The sequence below is a fragment of the Urocitellus parryii genome, chromosome 2, assembly GCF_045843805.1.
Source record: "Urocitellus parryii isolate mUroPar1 chromosome 2, mUroPar1.hap1, whole genome shotgun sequence".
NCBI classification, from domain to species: Eukaryota; Metazoa; Chordata; class Mammalia; order Rodentia; family Sciuridae; genus Urocitellus; species Urocitellus parryii.
Genome location: NC_135532.1, coordinates 152,064,447 through 152,078,746, shown reverse-complemented (window position 1 = coordinate 152,078,746; position 14,300 = coordinate 152,064,447). Strand labels below are relative to the sequence as shown.

General features: G+C 30.8%; 1 non-coding gene across 1 annotated transcript; it reads right to left on the bottom strand.

Moving 5' to 3' along the window:
* Positions 1-6,578: 6,578 nt before the first annotated feature.
* Positions 6,579-6,685, bottom strand: LOC113193172 (U6 spliceosomal RNA). The gene has a single exon (XR_003302111.1). It is a non-coding gene; the product is annotated as a U6 spliceosomal RNA (small nuclear RNA).
* Between the last annotated feature and the right edge of the window lie 7,615 nt (positions 6,686-14,300).

Here is a 14,300-nt window from a genome sequence, read left to right as displayed (position 1 = left end):
ACATATGTAAAATAATGCATGGATAATATTTTTAGACTATTATGTGTTATACAACCATTAAATAATGTTCTTAAGTAAAATGTCATTGTTTTTAACAACTGCCAAATAATGGCAAGAAAATCATAGCACATTAATTATGAACATTCCTAAATTATAAAAATATGTTAACACATGAAAAAAATTAAGATTTTTTAAAAACTTTCCTTAAAAATACATTTTAATTATTTACCAGTTCTAACCCAGGAAAAAAATATTCAATACCAAAGGAGCCAAATGCCACAGAGATTATCTTTATTATTAAATAAGGAGAGAGAAACATAAGTGTAAAAAATGAAAAAAAAGAATCATATTTGTTCCAAAGTGAAAAGTAGAGAATTTTTAAATTCCAAAGAGGTATATACTTAGCAAAAGGAAGTCTTATAGATGTTATTCTTCCTCTATTTCTTAAAAAATGCAGCTTTTATCAGAGAGAATTTTAAGATTGACAAATGCCTTTATATTTTGCTATTGATTTTAGTTATTTCAGTGCCCATTAAAAGTATAAAGCATCTTGAGTGTTATTTCCACTAAGCTGTCCTGGGTAGTGTAAATGAAATAAGCAATCTGCCCTGTATTTGCACTCTAGAGACAAGCAAGCATGGGAAATAATGAAAATTTCTTTTCTATTTTGGTCACATTTAAGTTTCTCTGATGCACAGTTTGACTCATAAATCTGTTGCTTAAAACAAATAAGCACTAAAAATATTAGAATTGTTATTTAACATGTTATTATTTTTATTAATAGTATAAATATGTACACAGATACAGAGATAAAATATTATTAGTCATTTAATATTACCTAAATTTTGCTTAATAGATAACTTTAAAGCCTCTGCTAAATTGCAGTTAAAATGTAAAAAAAAAAAAAGTAGAAGTTCAGAGATCAGTAGAATAATTCCATATTGCAAACCCTGAAATTCTCATCATCAAGATCTTTAATCTTATTCATTATTAGATACATTTAATTTAAAATATACAAAAAAGAGATATTAGAGGTAAGAAGTGGTCCAATTTGCATCACAGGGATCAAAGAAGATATACTTGTTGAAAAAGTATATTCAGAAAATCTGTTTCTATAATGCTTTAGTCAAATTCCATAAATCCTTTTTCTTAAGTAAATCTTTAGACTAATCTTCTGTTCTTCCAAATAACACTGAAACAAAATAACTTTTCCCCAAGACTCAAGGGCTAAATCTAGCAGTTTTAAATTCCAAGTGATTGATTAATCACTGAGTTTAAATGCTCAGTGAATTTCCTATTGATATAAAACCCTTCATCAGCACGCCCAAGTCATCTATCTCCTCTCCTCTCCTTGTTCAAGCAAAACTCTCTCTTTATCTTCTTAACTTATAAATAAGTCTGTTTTCCTAGAATTCTAGCTCAGAATTGAAATACTTGGCTGTGTCAGTCTAACTGGCCACCTCATTCTCCCTTCCATGAAGTTTGATAAGAACAATGAGAGGAGAAGGCAGCAATGATTGCTACTTAGCAGGTCACTCTTTGAATGCCCCCACCCATGCAATGTAATGCTCATATCTCTAATATTTTCAGATGCAAAGTAACACTCAGATATTTATTATTAATATATCTATGAGCTACCCAAATTAGAAATTTACATATAAGCTTTATAGTTATTTCAGGTGTTGTTGAATCAACTGATGCTTCAGGCTCTTATTCCCAGTTCATGATGACCACTCTTCTTTGTATGTGATTATGAGCATCTTGAAAGCTAGGATGATGTCTATCCTATTTCACTTGAGACAGGTAACTAGTTCAGTGGCATGCAATTTGGATTTACTGACTATGTAATATAGGTATAGGTTCTCATTCAGTTCTCTGTGGTATTTCATAATGCTTACTTCAGAAGTATTCTAGAAAGACTTTTACTGACTTTAAACCTTGAACACTAATTTTTGCTTCTCATCCATCTTCTTAAATTCCAAAGATAGTCTAACCACATTTAAATTGTACCTTAAACCAAGAAAATATCAAATCCATGTTTGATGAAAGAGAAAGAGGAGCTGAATTCATCACTTTCTGAGAGAGGAGTATGAGTGTAAAGAAAATAAATAGAAAATATTTCTATTGATACAGGGAGTTTGCTTGAAATAAAACATGGAACCAAATTAACCCTGTCATATAGGTATACATAATCAAAAATCCCATTAACATCACAGTTAAGTGGTAAGCACTTTATGATACTATTTTACCCTCATAACAAATTCATAATATTGGTAATTATTTTTTTTCCATTTTCCAAATGAGAAAACGGAGGCAAATTGAGCACAAATAAACAAATCCAAGATTCAAACCATAGCAGTTTTGTTCTAAGAGTTTGTTTTTTACCCAATATTCTATATTATATTTCTGATAGAAAAGGAAAGTCACAGACTATTCTTCACGCTATTTAAAAATTATATTTGTACGAGAATTTAGGTTATAAAATGCAAGTTTTCAAATGGATGTAAATATGTATGTGTGTGTATATACGTACATGTTTGTATATATATTTATTCACTTTGACCATTTATTTATTCATTTGTCAAATAATTCCAATAGTCTTCTTTGCATTAGTCATTGTATGGTACTCTGGAACTTCAAAAATAGAACTACATGCTTTCTAGTCTATAGAAATGGAAGAAATGGGTAGCATTGTCCACCATTCTTGATAAATACTGGGAATATATAATTGTAAAGACAACATTTTTCTTAAGGCAACAAGAGCAGAGTACACTCTCCTGTTTACTTTAAAATTGAAAATAATGACAGTGTCAGGGAAACTGGGAAAATGTAACAGTTCTAGAAGAGCATTTTCTAAATGAGTTCAGTTTCTGAGATAAAATATTAAAGTGGCCAGGTTTATATGACCTTGTGGATTATACGAACACTTTCTTTTCTGGGATCAGTGGACATTTTCAGTCTTCCTCAGAAACATTATTTCCCTCTAAACTGGGGCTTTCATGCAGAAATTCAGGGTTATATGGATGAGGAAACAGCCTCCACAGTATTGAAGAAATATAAAATGCTATGACTTACCAGCTCCAATCTTCTTAGCCAAAATCCACAAAGTTGTCTGGGCTTGCTTCTACATGAATGTTCCATCAATGGATTGCTGCTTACATTTCACCAAAATTATTAATGGGGAAAAGAAGGGGTCACATAAAGTGCTTTTTGTTCCCTGGTTTTTACTAAAAAGATGACCACAGATGCAGAAAGAGTATTGGTAGATGAGGTCACATAATATGAAGTAGTCAGATTAAGATGGATTGAGTTGTTTGAGTGCCTCCTCCCATCAGACTTTCAGCTAACTCTCTCTGTGTGTTCTTAGAGTTATGGCCTTCTACTGATTCATATTTACTTGCATTCTCTCTGTTGCAAATTGTATTGAATAGCATTGGATACATTCCTGAAACACCTCAGAGAAGACTGGAGAGCACTGTTCACCTGAAGAACTACTTTTATCATCTTAGCACAGTGGTAGGTTGTTCCACAGCATAGGCTAGACTTGGGATGTAGCCAATTGGTAGAGCACTTGCCTACTATGTACTAATGCCCTGTGCTCAATCCCTAAGGACTATAAGCAATAAATAAATAAATAAATAGAATGTAGACTAGATTATCAAACAGATCTGAGTTTAAATTGTACTCATATACATCAATTTAAAAATAATTCTTATGTTTTATTGGTACATTATATTTATACATAATACTAGGATTCATTGTGACATATTCATATATGCACACAATATAATTTGATCAATGATAATCCCCAATATTCCTCTTTCTCTCTCCTCCTTTCTCTGGTAAAGACTCATCCACTGTATTCTACGGATCTCCCTTCCATTAATTTTTTAAATCAATACATTTTAATTATACGTAAAAATGGGATTCATTGTGATACATTCATATATGCATAGAGCACGTATGAATTAATTTAATTTATTGATTTATTTAATTTTCCAGTACTACCCTTTTTCCTTCCTTCTTCTCTATCCCTAGCTCCCCTTCCCCTGCTGTTCTCCCTTAAGTTTCTTCATCTGGGAAATGTTGTTAATGCAGTCCCTGTCTCAAAGAATTCTTGAGGACAACAGAATAAAATAAGTATTAGAAATTACCTATTGGAGAATCAGACACCTATTTAAACACACAAATATAAAAATGCATGTGGATATTTCACTTACATATTAATGCATTGGATACACAGCTAATGGGGCACAGAATGACAGCCTGGATTTTCTGATGTTTGCATTTGCACATATGTACTGCATACTCTTGTAGCTTCATTTCTCCATTCACTGCATTGCAATTGAACAACAACCCCTTTTTTGTTAGGGCAGAAATTTATTCTTTGGCATGTAAACCATTCTTAATGAGGGTATTCAGTCTTGTATTTAGCATACTAAACCAATACTAGATCCTAAGGGAGAAATTCAGAAAAACATTATCAATCAATTAGAAGGAATAAAATAAGAATGATTTTTAAAAATTTAAATTGGGGGCTGGGGCCATGCCTCAGTGGTAGAGTGCTCACCTAGCATGCGTGAGACACTGGGTTCGATCCTCAGTACCACATAATAATAATTAAAAAATTAAATTGGAACTTTTTATTGGGGTGGGGGGGTAGACAAGAAGCCAAATTTTGACAGATTTTCAAAAACTTCAAAAGTCAAAATTACTTCTATTTGAGGCAAGAGAAGAAATGGAATAAGGAAATGGGGGAAAGATACTTTTTAATATAATTATACTTTTTAATATAATAAATTTTATTGTAGAATAAGATAATAATGGATCAAAAGTGATGATTTTAGTACTTTAAAAACTGGAAGCATGATAGACTTATTTTAGTACAGTATTATTGTATGCTGTGAAATGACTAGACTGAGATATGGCCCTTGAAATATGAAGGAAAGGGTAAACAAATGAAAATAATAAGGAAACAATGAGGGAAGTTATTATGTTTTAGGAGATAAAACTATACTAGAATCTTTAAAATGACTTTCTGAAATTATTTTTATCTCATTTACAAATTATTATTTTCTACAAATCAGTTTTCCAAAAATGTAAAGCTAAAATTTATCTTTGGCTAAATTACCATGAAAATGAAATGTATTATGTTTCCTATTTCACTATTTTTCTATTATGAAATTATTTTCTTAATTCATATTAACTTCCTTGTTAACACAAATTTAATTAGATTCATATGTTCATTTATTGGAGGTCATCTGAATGCAGTTTCCTAAATAGCTTATATTTAAACCCAAAACAAAATTCTGAACTGCATAGCATAATATATAAATGGAAATTATTATCTTTAGCAGAAATGTAGTTTTATGGGGATGTAATTTTCTCATACCAAGATTTATTTTTTTTTAATATTATTAATTAAAAATTGGGTTTCCTCTAAATTTAAAACAACTAATTTAATTATCTTCAAAGGAGAAAATGATGGTGACATTCCTAATTGAGAAACAGTTGAAGGATTAATATTTTGGGTGTCATTAGAAAAATTTTACTTGTGTTTTTGAATGAGAACAGATTTCTAATGCATTATTTACGCAGTAGAGTGTAACCACTCCTTCTGTGTTCTCTGGGCCTTTTTCATCAATGCTCAGAGAGCTCATTTTTCAAAATACATACTATTTTCCCCAATAAATCAAGCAAGCTCTATGGGAGCATATTACAGCTTTTCATGTAGAAAGAGTACAGGAAAACAATATTTAAAACTTATCAAGTGTAACTGATAAACTCTCTTCACTGTTGTACATTTATAATTATCTAGTTATGGTTGTTTTCTGAGCTATTTTTTGGCTTATGCAAACACAGTAGATTGTTTCAAATCACCCTATTTATTATTAGAGTGTCTTGTCTCCTTAGATATACTTTTTTTAATGTGAAAAGTGTGTGTTAGATTTAGGAAAAAACAAAAGGACTTAGAAAGTGATAAAGATTTCTGTGATAAAATACATGATATAAATTTTACATGGAAAAATGAGATTCTATAATTTGAAACCTACCTCCATTTTTTCCCCCTCAATTTTAAAAACCATTGTCTCTTGATTTGATCTGGCCAGCATGAAGCTCTTGAATAAGTAACTAGACAGGAAGTCTGAAGATTGATTCTAGAAATCCAGCCAGAACTCCCCAGTTGATCTGAGCTTGTTCTATCTCTTAGACATAATCTAATTCTCTATCCATCAATCTTGAGGTGGATAGAGAAGTGATGGGAATCATACTGTGTGCTTCTCATTCTGGCCAGCCTAATTTAGGGCTTTGAGTTAACACTTACTACTGAATGACTATAAGGAAGGAGGGGCTTGGTGATTCTTACTATATGGAGGAGAAAATATTTGGAAGAAATTGGCATTAGCTGAAGACAAATACCTCATAAGGATATAAACAATAGTTTGTGTAATTTTACAGCTTCAATTTCTATAATAAAAACCAGCATACCTGTTTTTAGGGCATATGCGGTAAATAATATTTACCTTAGGCATTTTGATGTGAATAATACATTATATAGTAGTATATATCTTTTCTAAAAAAATATGGAACACTTCACCAATTTGCAGGTTATCCTTGCATAGGCGCCATGCTAATCTTCTCTGTATTGTTTCAATATTAGTATGTGTGCTGCTTAAGTGAGCAGAGTATATATCTTTCTTTTTAAAGAGACAGGGTGAGAGAGAGAGAGAGAATTTTTTAATATTTACTTTTTTTAGTTTTCAGTGGACACAGCAACTTTATTTTTTATTTTTTACTTTTTTTATGTGGTGCTGAGGATGAACCCAGCACCCCGCTCATGCCAGACGAGCGCGACCGCTTGAGCCACATCTCCAGCCCCAGTATATATCTTTTTAATAAAAACTACATAACCAAGTTGATAACTCAGAACCTCGTCAGTACAGGTGCTGGATTCACGTTTTTTTTTTTTTTTTCTATTCACACTTCTGATGAGACCCTTTGTTTATAGTTAGAAGTTTCATGCTGTCACGGGATGGTAGTTACTATGATAAACTCCCAGGTTTTAAATGAAGACAATGAGCATGGGTTACTGGAGCTTGACTCAGTTACTTGGCCTAATTCCTCAGTACCAACTTAACACCAAATTAAAAGATTAGAAACCTCAGAATTAGTAAACAATTCATGGTTTACTAATTGGAAGAGAAAGCTTTCGTAGAAATAACAAATAAACTTCTTCTGTCTTAAGATTTTCTCTGTAGCATTTAAATAAATATTCACATAAAGTATATCATTTACTGCCAGTGAATCAAGTGTATAGTCAGAATTATCCCTGTCTAGTCAGGGATAATTCATCTCTATCATATTTAGACAAAAATATGCAGGAGAATGTAAAATCTTTTATAGCCATGCAGATACTTTCTGGGAAAGTTTGTCAATCCAGTCTTTAAAATCTCCCTTTATTTTATTTAATTAGAATACTATGTATGTTGGGCTATAATAGGATTTTACCACCTAATCTTAAAGGTCTTAATGGTTAAAGTATAATATTTGAATGGATATAAGACAATAATGATGAAAACCTTTTACAAAACACTCTAAATTAAAAGATAGAAAAGAAGAATATAGGAAAATAATGTTCTCCTCTGGAAAAACTAAAATTTATGTTTTTGGAAATTCTTAGAAATGAGATGTTCAAATATGAGGTACTAATCCAGGAAATATTAACCAGAAAATATGGGCACTAGTTATCTGAAGTAGGTTTCATCATATTTCTGAGCATGTCGTATTAGCCTCACTGTGGTGATAAAGATATCCTAATGTCATTAGAGAAGAAGAGAATTTTATGGTATTATACTTTAGAGAATTTTAAATAGTGAAAATTATTTCATAGCTGAATTCTGGTTAAATCAATGGTTATGTGCTAGGCTTATGTCACCCAAAGATTCAAAATCAAAGTCAGAAGTATCACTGGTCTAGCTGACTTCTTGTTAGAATTTTAAAATTCTTTAGTCAAGCTTCAGTGAATGAAAAAGTGAAGGTGACTTCAGCGGTTTGCATATTTTTGTCCTCTCCAAAATTCATGTTGCAATTTAGCCTCCAAAACAATGGTATAAAGAGGAGTTTTGATAGTTGATTAAGGCAAGAGAGCTATGGCTCCATGTCCACAAATTGAATTAGGAGCTCTTCTAAAAGGTCAGGACAGAAGGACATTGGTCTTTTTGCCCTTTGCCTCTTCCATATGAGGATACACAATCTTGACACTTCCAAGGAAGCAGAATGCAAGGTACAATCCTGGAAGCACATCCCGAATTGTAACCAGACAACTAATCAGCTGGCACATTGTTCTTGAATGTTCCTCAATGCAAAACTGTGAAAAATAAGTTTCTGTTATTTTTAAGTTACCCAGCTTCAGGAATTTTGCTATAGCAATACAAAGCAAACTAAAACAGTGAAAAATGACTATGGTTTCCTAAACAGTTGTAAATTCATGAAATTTCGTTTAAGAAAATATTTACATTTTTAGTCAATAGGATATTTTTCTCAAATACAGAAATTTTTTTTCCATAATTTTATTAATGTCATGAATTAATGACAGATAGTATAAAGTAATGTTTAAGAATATGCATTCTGGAGCCAGATTGTTTTTGTTCAAATATTGGTACTGCTACTTAAGAGTAGTGTCACTTCACAAAAATTACTTATCCCCACTATGTTTTACTTTTCTCTTCTGTAAAATGTTATCTGTATTTAAAAATACTGAAATAATTTATATTTTATAACGAGTAGACAAATCAAATATCAAATATAAAATTATAAAATAAAAATATCAAATTTTATAACCTGGAACTTACTAAGATTATTAACATGTTTAAAACAGATTTTAAATGAGATGCACATTTCTGTCATCTCTGCTTTCTTTTCTTCCTCTCTATTTCAATGGGTTGTTTGTTTAAAAGGAAAAAACAGTATTTTAACTGGGTCAAATAAACATGCCATTAACTATATTATGTAATGTAGATTTAAACTATCAATAATTATAACTTCCATTTATGTTCCTACAGAAGTTTCAAGATATTTGTATTGAGTTCATAGCAATTTAAATTGAAAATTTAAATAGATAAATTTTACTATATGTAAATTTTTACATTCTTATTAGTAGGCTAAGAGATTAATAACAGAGATAAAAAAATAAATCAAAAGTGTTATGGGGAAAGAGATAAAGACACTTGATCTAAACTTTTTTGAGTCAATACGTTGTTATTTAAGAAAATTCTTGAAAATAATAAAGAATTGTTTTTTAATTAAGAAAATATTCTTTTTTAATATTTATTTTTAAATTTTTTTAGGTGGACACAATATCTTTATTTTATTTTTATATGGTGTTGAGGATCGAACCCAGTGCCCTGTGCATATCAGGCGAGCGAGCTACTGCTTGAACCACATCCCCAGCCCCAAGAAAATATTCTTTATACATATCATAATAGCTGGTATCTAAAATTAATTTAACTTATTGATTACTACTAATAAATAAAACAGCATATTTTTGTTGTTTCTTTAGGGCCATTAAATTCTAATTCTTTATCTAGTTAATTTATTCTTTATCTAATTAATCTTCTGACAGGTATGAATCAGTTATTACTTTTATCAGAGATTAAGAAGTGACATCAAAACTGCAGTTTTATAAAACATAATAAGGCATATAAACAAATGCACCTATTATAACATTTCAGTTTCCTGTTTATCAACAGTAATTAAAAGATTTGAATTCATTTGCCAAAAAATACCTGATCTGTAATCAAGATCACAGCTTTTTTTTCTTTGCAATCTCAACAGTCCAACAATGACTGTTCTGTCATCACAGAAAGAAAAAATTCTTTCTCAGAGAAAAACTGACAATTCTATCAGAAGCTCATCAGATGAGAATGATCATCATTAAATTTTGAATTACTAATGGAGAGAAGCAATCAAATCCAATCTATGGCTTTAAAATCTACTTTAGGAAATAATATTTTTTTCAATAATTGATTTTTGGAACCCTTACATGTTATAATGATAAAAGACTTGCAGGTTTCAACCACTATCATCAAAGATATAACTGGGAAGATATTATTCCTACATCTACAGTCATACTGAGTGCTCTGAACTGCAAATGTTCTATTTTATTGTCATTTTACTTGTCAAACTTTGCAAAGATAGAAATTAAGCATTTTTCTTACTTTTAAGTAAATGGCTTACATTATTGTTAAGGTAAATTTAGATAATTTATTTATTTTGGTCTTAGATTCCAAATCCTCAGGCTACATGTGCCTTATTTGAAAATGTAAATAATAATAATAATAATAATAATAATAATATATTTATAAAATTATTTCATAATAAAAATATTATCAATATAATAAAATTATATCATCTTTCACAAAGTAGATTGGTACATTAATGCATTAACTAGTAAAGTATTATATGATTGGTCATGGGTAAACTTGTTCCCCAACCTCATGGAGGTTTAATTTGGCGATTTAAAAAAAAGTAAAAATACATAGCAAGTATTTTTATAAATATAATTATATGTATAAATAGTATGATATTTTAAAATGTCATAAGAAAAGATTATCTTGCTGGGGTTGTGTAAGTTAGAGTAAGTACTAGGCATGCATGTGTTGAAACACTGACTTAAGCAAGAACTAGAAGGAAGTTAAGTCCTTAATTATAGGAATTGTAGGAATATTGAATTTATATGTTTTTATTAAACTCTATACAATCAGAATAGAGCTTCATAAAGGGATCTTAAAATCTAACTTGCCAATTCCAGCTAGAGGTGAAGAGAATAAGGCATACATGGGGAAAAAAAGAAAGAAAGAAACAGATAAAATTGGGAATTACTTACTTTCATTTTAAAATTTCAACACTACAGTTCCCTTAAAAGAGATGTCTTTTGCCCTTGACTCAACTTTATATTTAAAACAAATTGTTTACATGTATTAATTGTATATATTAGTGGATTTCATAGTTATACTTCCACACATGGATAGAGTATGCAATGATAAAAACCCAATCTGTTTTTTTTCTACCTTTATAATTCATAGTAATTGCTATTAAACACACAGGGCTATTTTTTAAGCTTCCACACATGAGAGAGAACATGTGATACTTGTCTTTCTGTGTCTGGCTTATTTTATTTAATGTAATGTCTCCTGTTAAATTCATTTTACTAAAAAATGGCAGGATTTTTATTTTCTTTGTGGTTGAACTCTACCGCCTTTTTCTCCAGCCATTCATTTGTTGATGGACAACTAGGCTGATTCTACATCTTAGCGATTGTGAATGGTGCCACAATAAATATGAGCATCCATGTACCCTTTGGTATGTTAATTTAATTTACTTTGGCTATAAACCCAGAAGTGGAATAGCTGGATCATATAATACAGCTATGCTATTTTTGTTTATTTTTTGATGAAACTGCATAATATTTTCCATAATGGTTGTACTAATTTACATTACCACCAACAGTGAATAATAGTTCCATTTCTCCACATTCTCAACAGTATTCCTTATTTTTTTTTTATAATAGCCATTCTAACTTGAGGATATGGTATCTCCTGGTTTTTACATTTGCATTTCTATGATGGCTAATGATATTAAGCATTTTTTAAAAAAAATATATGTTCACCTTTACATTTTTACCTGAACTTTATTTATAGATGATGGAACATATTGAAATTACCTACTTAATAGCATTTCCACCAATATTTGAGAGCTGATTAAAATTTCCTTTTACCCTGTTGGAGGCTATAGACTCTTGATTTCAGGAAAAGGATTAAGGGGAGACCAAATGGTCTCCTAGGTGTATTCAGAGCCTGTCTGAATCTAAGTATCCAACTTCCATCCAGTTAGCCTTTTCAGTCTCAAGTGATTGTTTTAGGAATACTTTAGCCCCTTAAAAACCCACTTGGGTGAGAAGATTCTGAAATTATACAGATTTTCCTAGAGAAACTATATAGATTTCAGGGGCTGGAATGAGAAAGGAAAGGTATGGCAAAGGTAGCCAGAGGGATAAAGGAATTTAGAAGCACTAAAGTGCAACAGATCAAAGAACTTGAGAACTAAAAAGAATATTGTAGAATTAAAAGAAAAAAAGGAAGAAAGAAGAATGTAATTGATGGAGGTAAAAAAGGTCTTAGTTGAAAGTTTCTGAATTTCCTAAATATCCACTATATATGTAAATCACCTTTAGAAAAAACAATACCATTTTATAGGATAATGAACTGAATGAGTTCCATAATGGTAAAGCATGTAGTCATTCAAAGAAGAGAAAGAGGTAAGAGTTACCCATGGCACTATATATTTAATCATAAGCCAAGCAAATGAAGAAAAAGAACACCCAAATAACTAAAATTTGTGATGAAAAAGGTAATATCATCATGGACACTACTGAAATAAAGACAATAATCAGAAACTACTTTGAAAATCTATACTCTAATAAAATAGAAAATCATAAAGATATCAACAAATTTCCAGAGATAAATGACCTACTCAGATTGAATCAGGAGGACACATAACATTTAAACAGATCAATTTCAAGTAGTGACATTGAAGACGCCTTCTACCAATAAAGTAAAGCCCAGGACCAGATGGATTCTCAGCCAAGTTCTCCAGACCTTCAATGAATAACTAACAAACACCCATCCTCTTCAAATTATTCCATGAAATGGAAAAGGAGGTAACACTTCCAAACTCAATTCTATGAAGCTAGTTTCTCCCTGAAACCAAAACCAGATAAAGACACATCAAGAAAAAAAAATCCAAACCAATATCCATGATTAACATAAGTGCAAAAGTTCTTAATAAAATACTGACAAATCACATACAAAAACATATAAAAACATAGTGCACCATGACCAAGTATGGTTCATTCCAGGGATGTAAGTTTGGTTTAACATATGGAAACCAATAAGTACAATTCATCACATCAGTAAATTTACAAACAAGAACCACATATTATATCAAGAGTAGAAAAATAATTTGGCAAAATTCATGCTCAAAAAATTAGAAAAAATAGGGATAATAGAAACATAACTCAATACTGTAAAAGGAATGCATGCTAAACCTAAGGCCAACATCATTCTAAATGGAGAAAAAATTGAAAACATTCCCTCTAAAAACCAGAACAAGACAGGGATCTCCTATGTTACCACTTATATTCAATATATTCCATCCACTAAACCCTAGCTAGAGCAATTAAAGAAAGAAATTAAAGAGATACAAATAGGAAAAGAAGAGTTCAAACTATATTTGCTGAAAACATGGTTCTCTATTTGGAAGACCAAAAACTCCATCAGAAAACTTCTAGAACTCTTAAATAAATTCAGCAAAGTAGCAGGATACAAGATTAAATTCATAATCAATTGCTTTCCTATACATTGACAAATCAGCTGAAAAAGAAATCAGGAAAACTATTCCATTCACAATAGACACAAAAATAAAAAAAAATAAATAAAATACTTGAGGATTAACCTAAGAGGTGAAAGACTTCTACAATGAAAATTACAAAACACTAAAAAAATAATTTGAAGACCTTAGAAAATGAAGTATCTCTCATATTCTTGGACAGGCAGAATTAATAATGTCAAAATGCCCATACTACCAAAAGTGCAATACAGATTTAATGGAGTTCCTATTAAAATTCCAATGATGTTCTTCATAGGAATAGAAAAAAAAAAGCAGTCCTAAAATTCATTTGGAAAAATAAGCGGCCCATAATATCCAGAGCAATCCTGAGCGAGAAAAGTGATACAGAAAGCATCATAATAGTAGGCATTAAGTTATACTACAGATCTATTGTAACAAAAATGACATAATATTGGCACAAAAACAGACAGGAAGGCCAATGGAATGGAAGACACAGACACATACCCACATAAATAGGGTGAACTCATACTAGACAAAGGCACAGTTAATATAATTGGAGAAAAGATAAGCTCTTCAACAATTGGTATTGGGAAAACTGTAAATCCCTATGTAGCAAAATGTAATTAAAACCCTGTCTCTCACCCTGCATGAAAATTCATCTGAAAGTTGATCAAGGACCTAGGCATTAGACCACAGACCCTGTACCTACTAGAAGAAAATAGGCCCAACTCTTTATCATGTCAGCTCAAGAACCAACTTCCTCAACAAGACTCCTAAAGTACAAGACATAAATCAAGAATCAATAAATAGAATGGAATCAAACTAAAAAGCAAAGGGAACAAGAATGTGAACAAAGAGCCTACAGAGAATGGGAGAAAATCCTTTGCCACCTG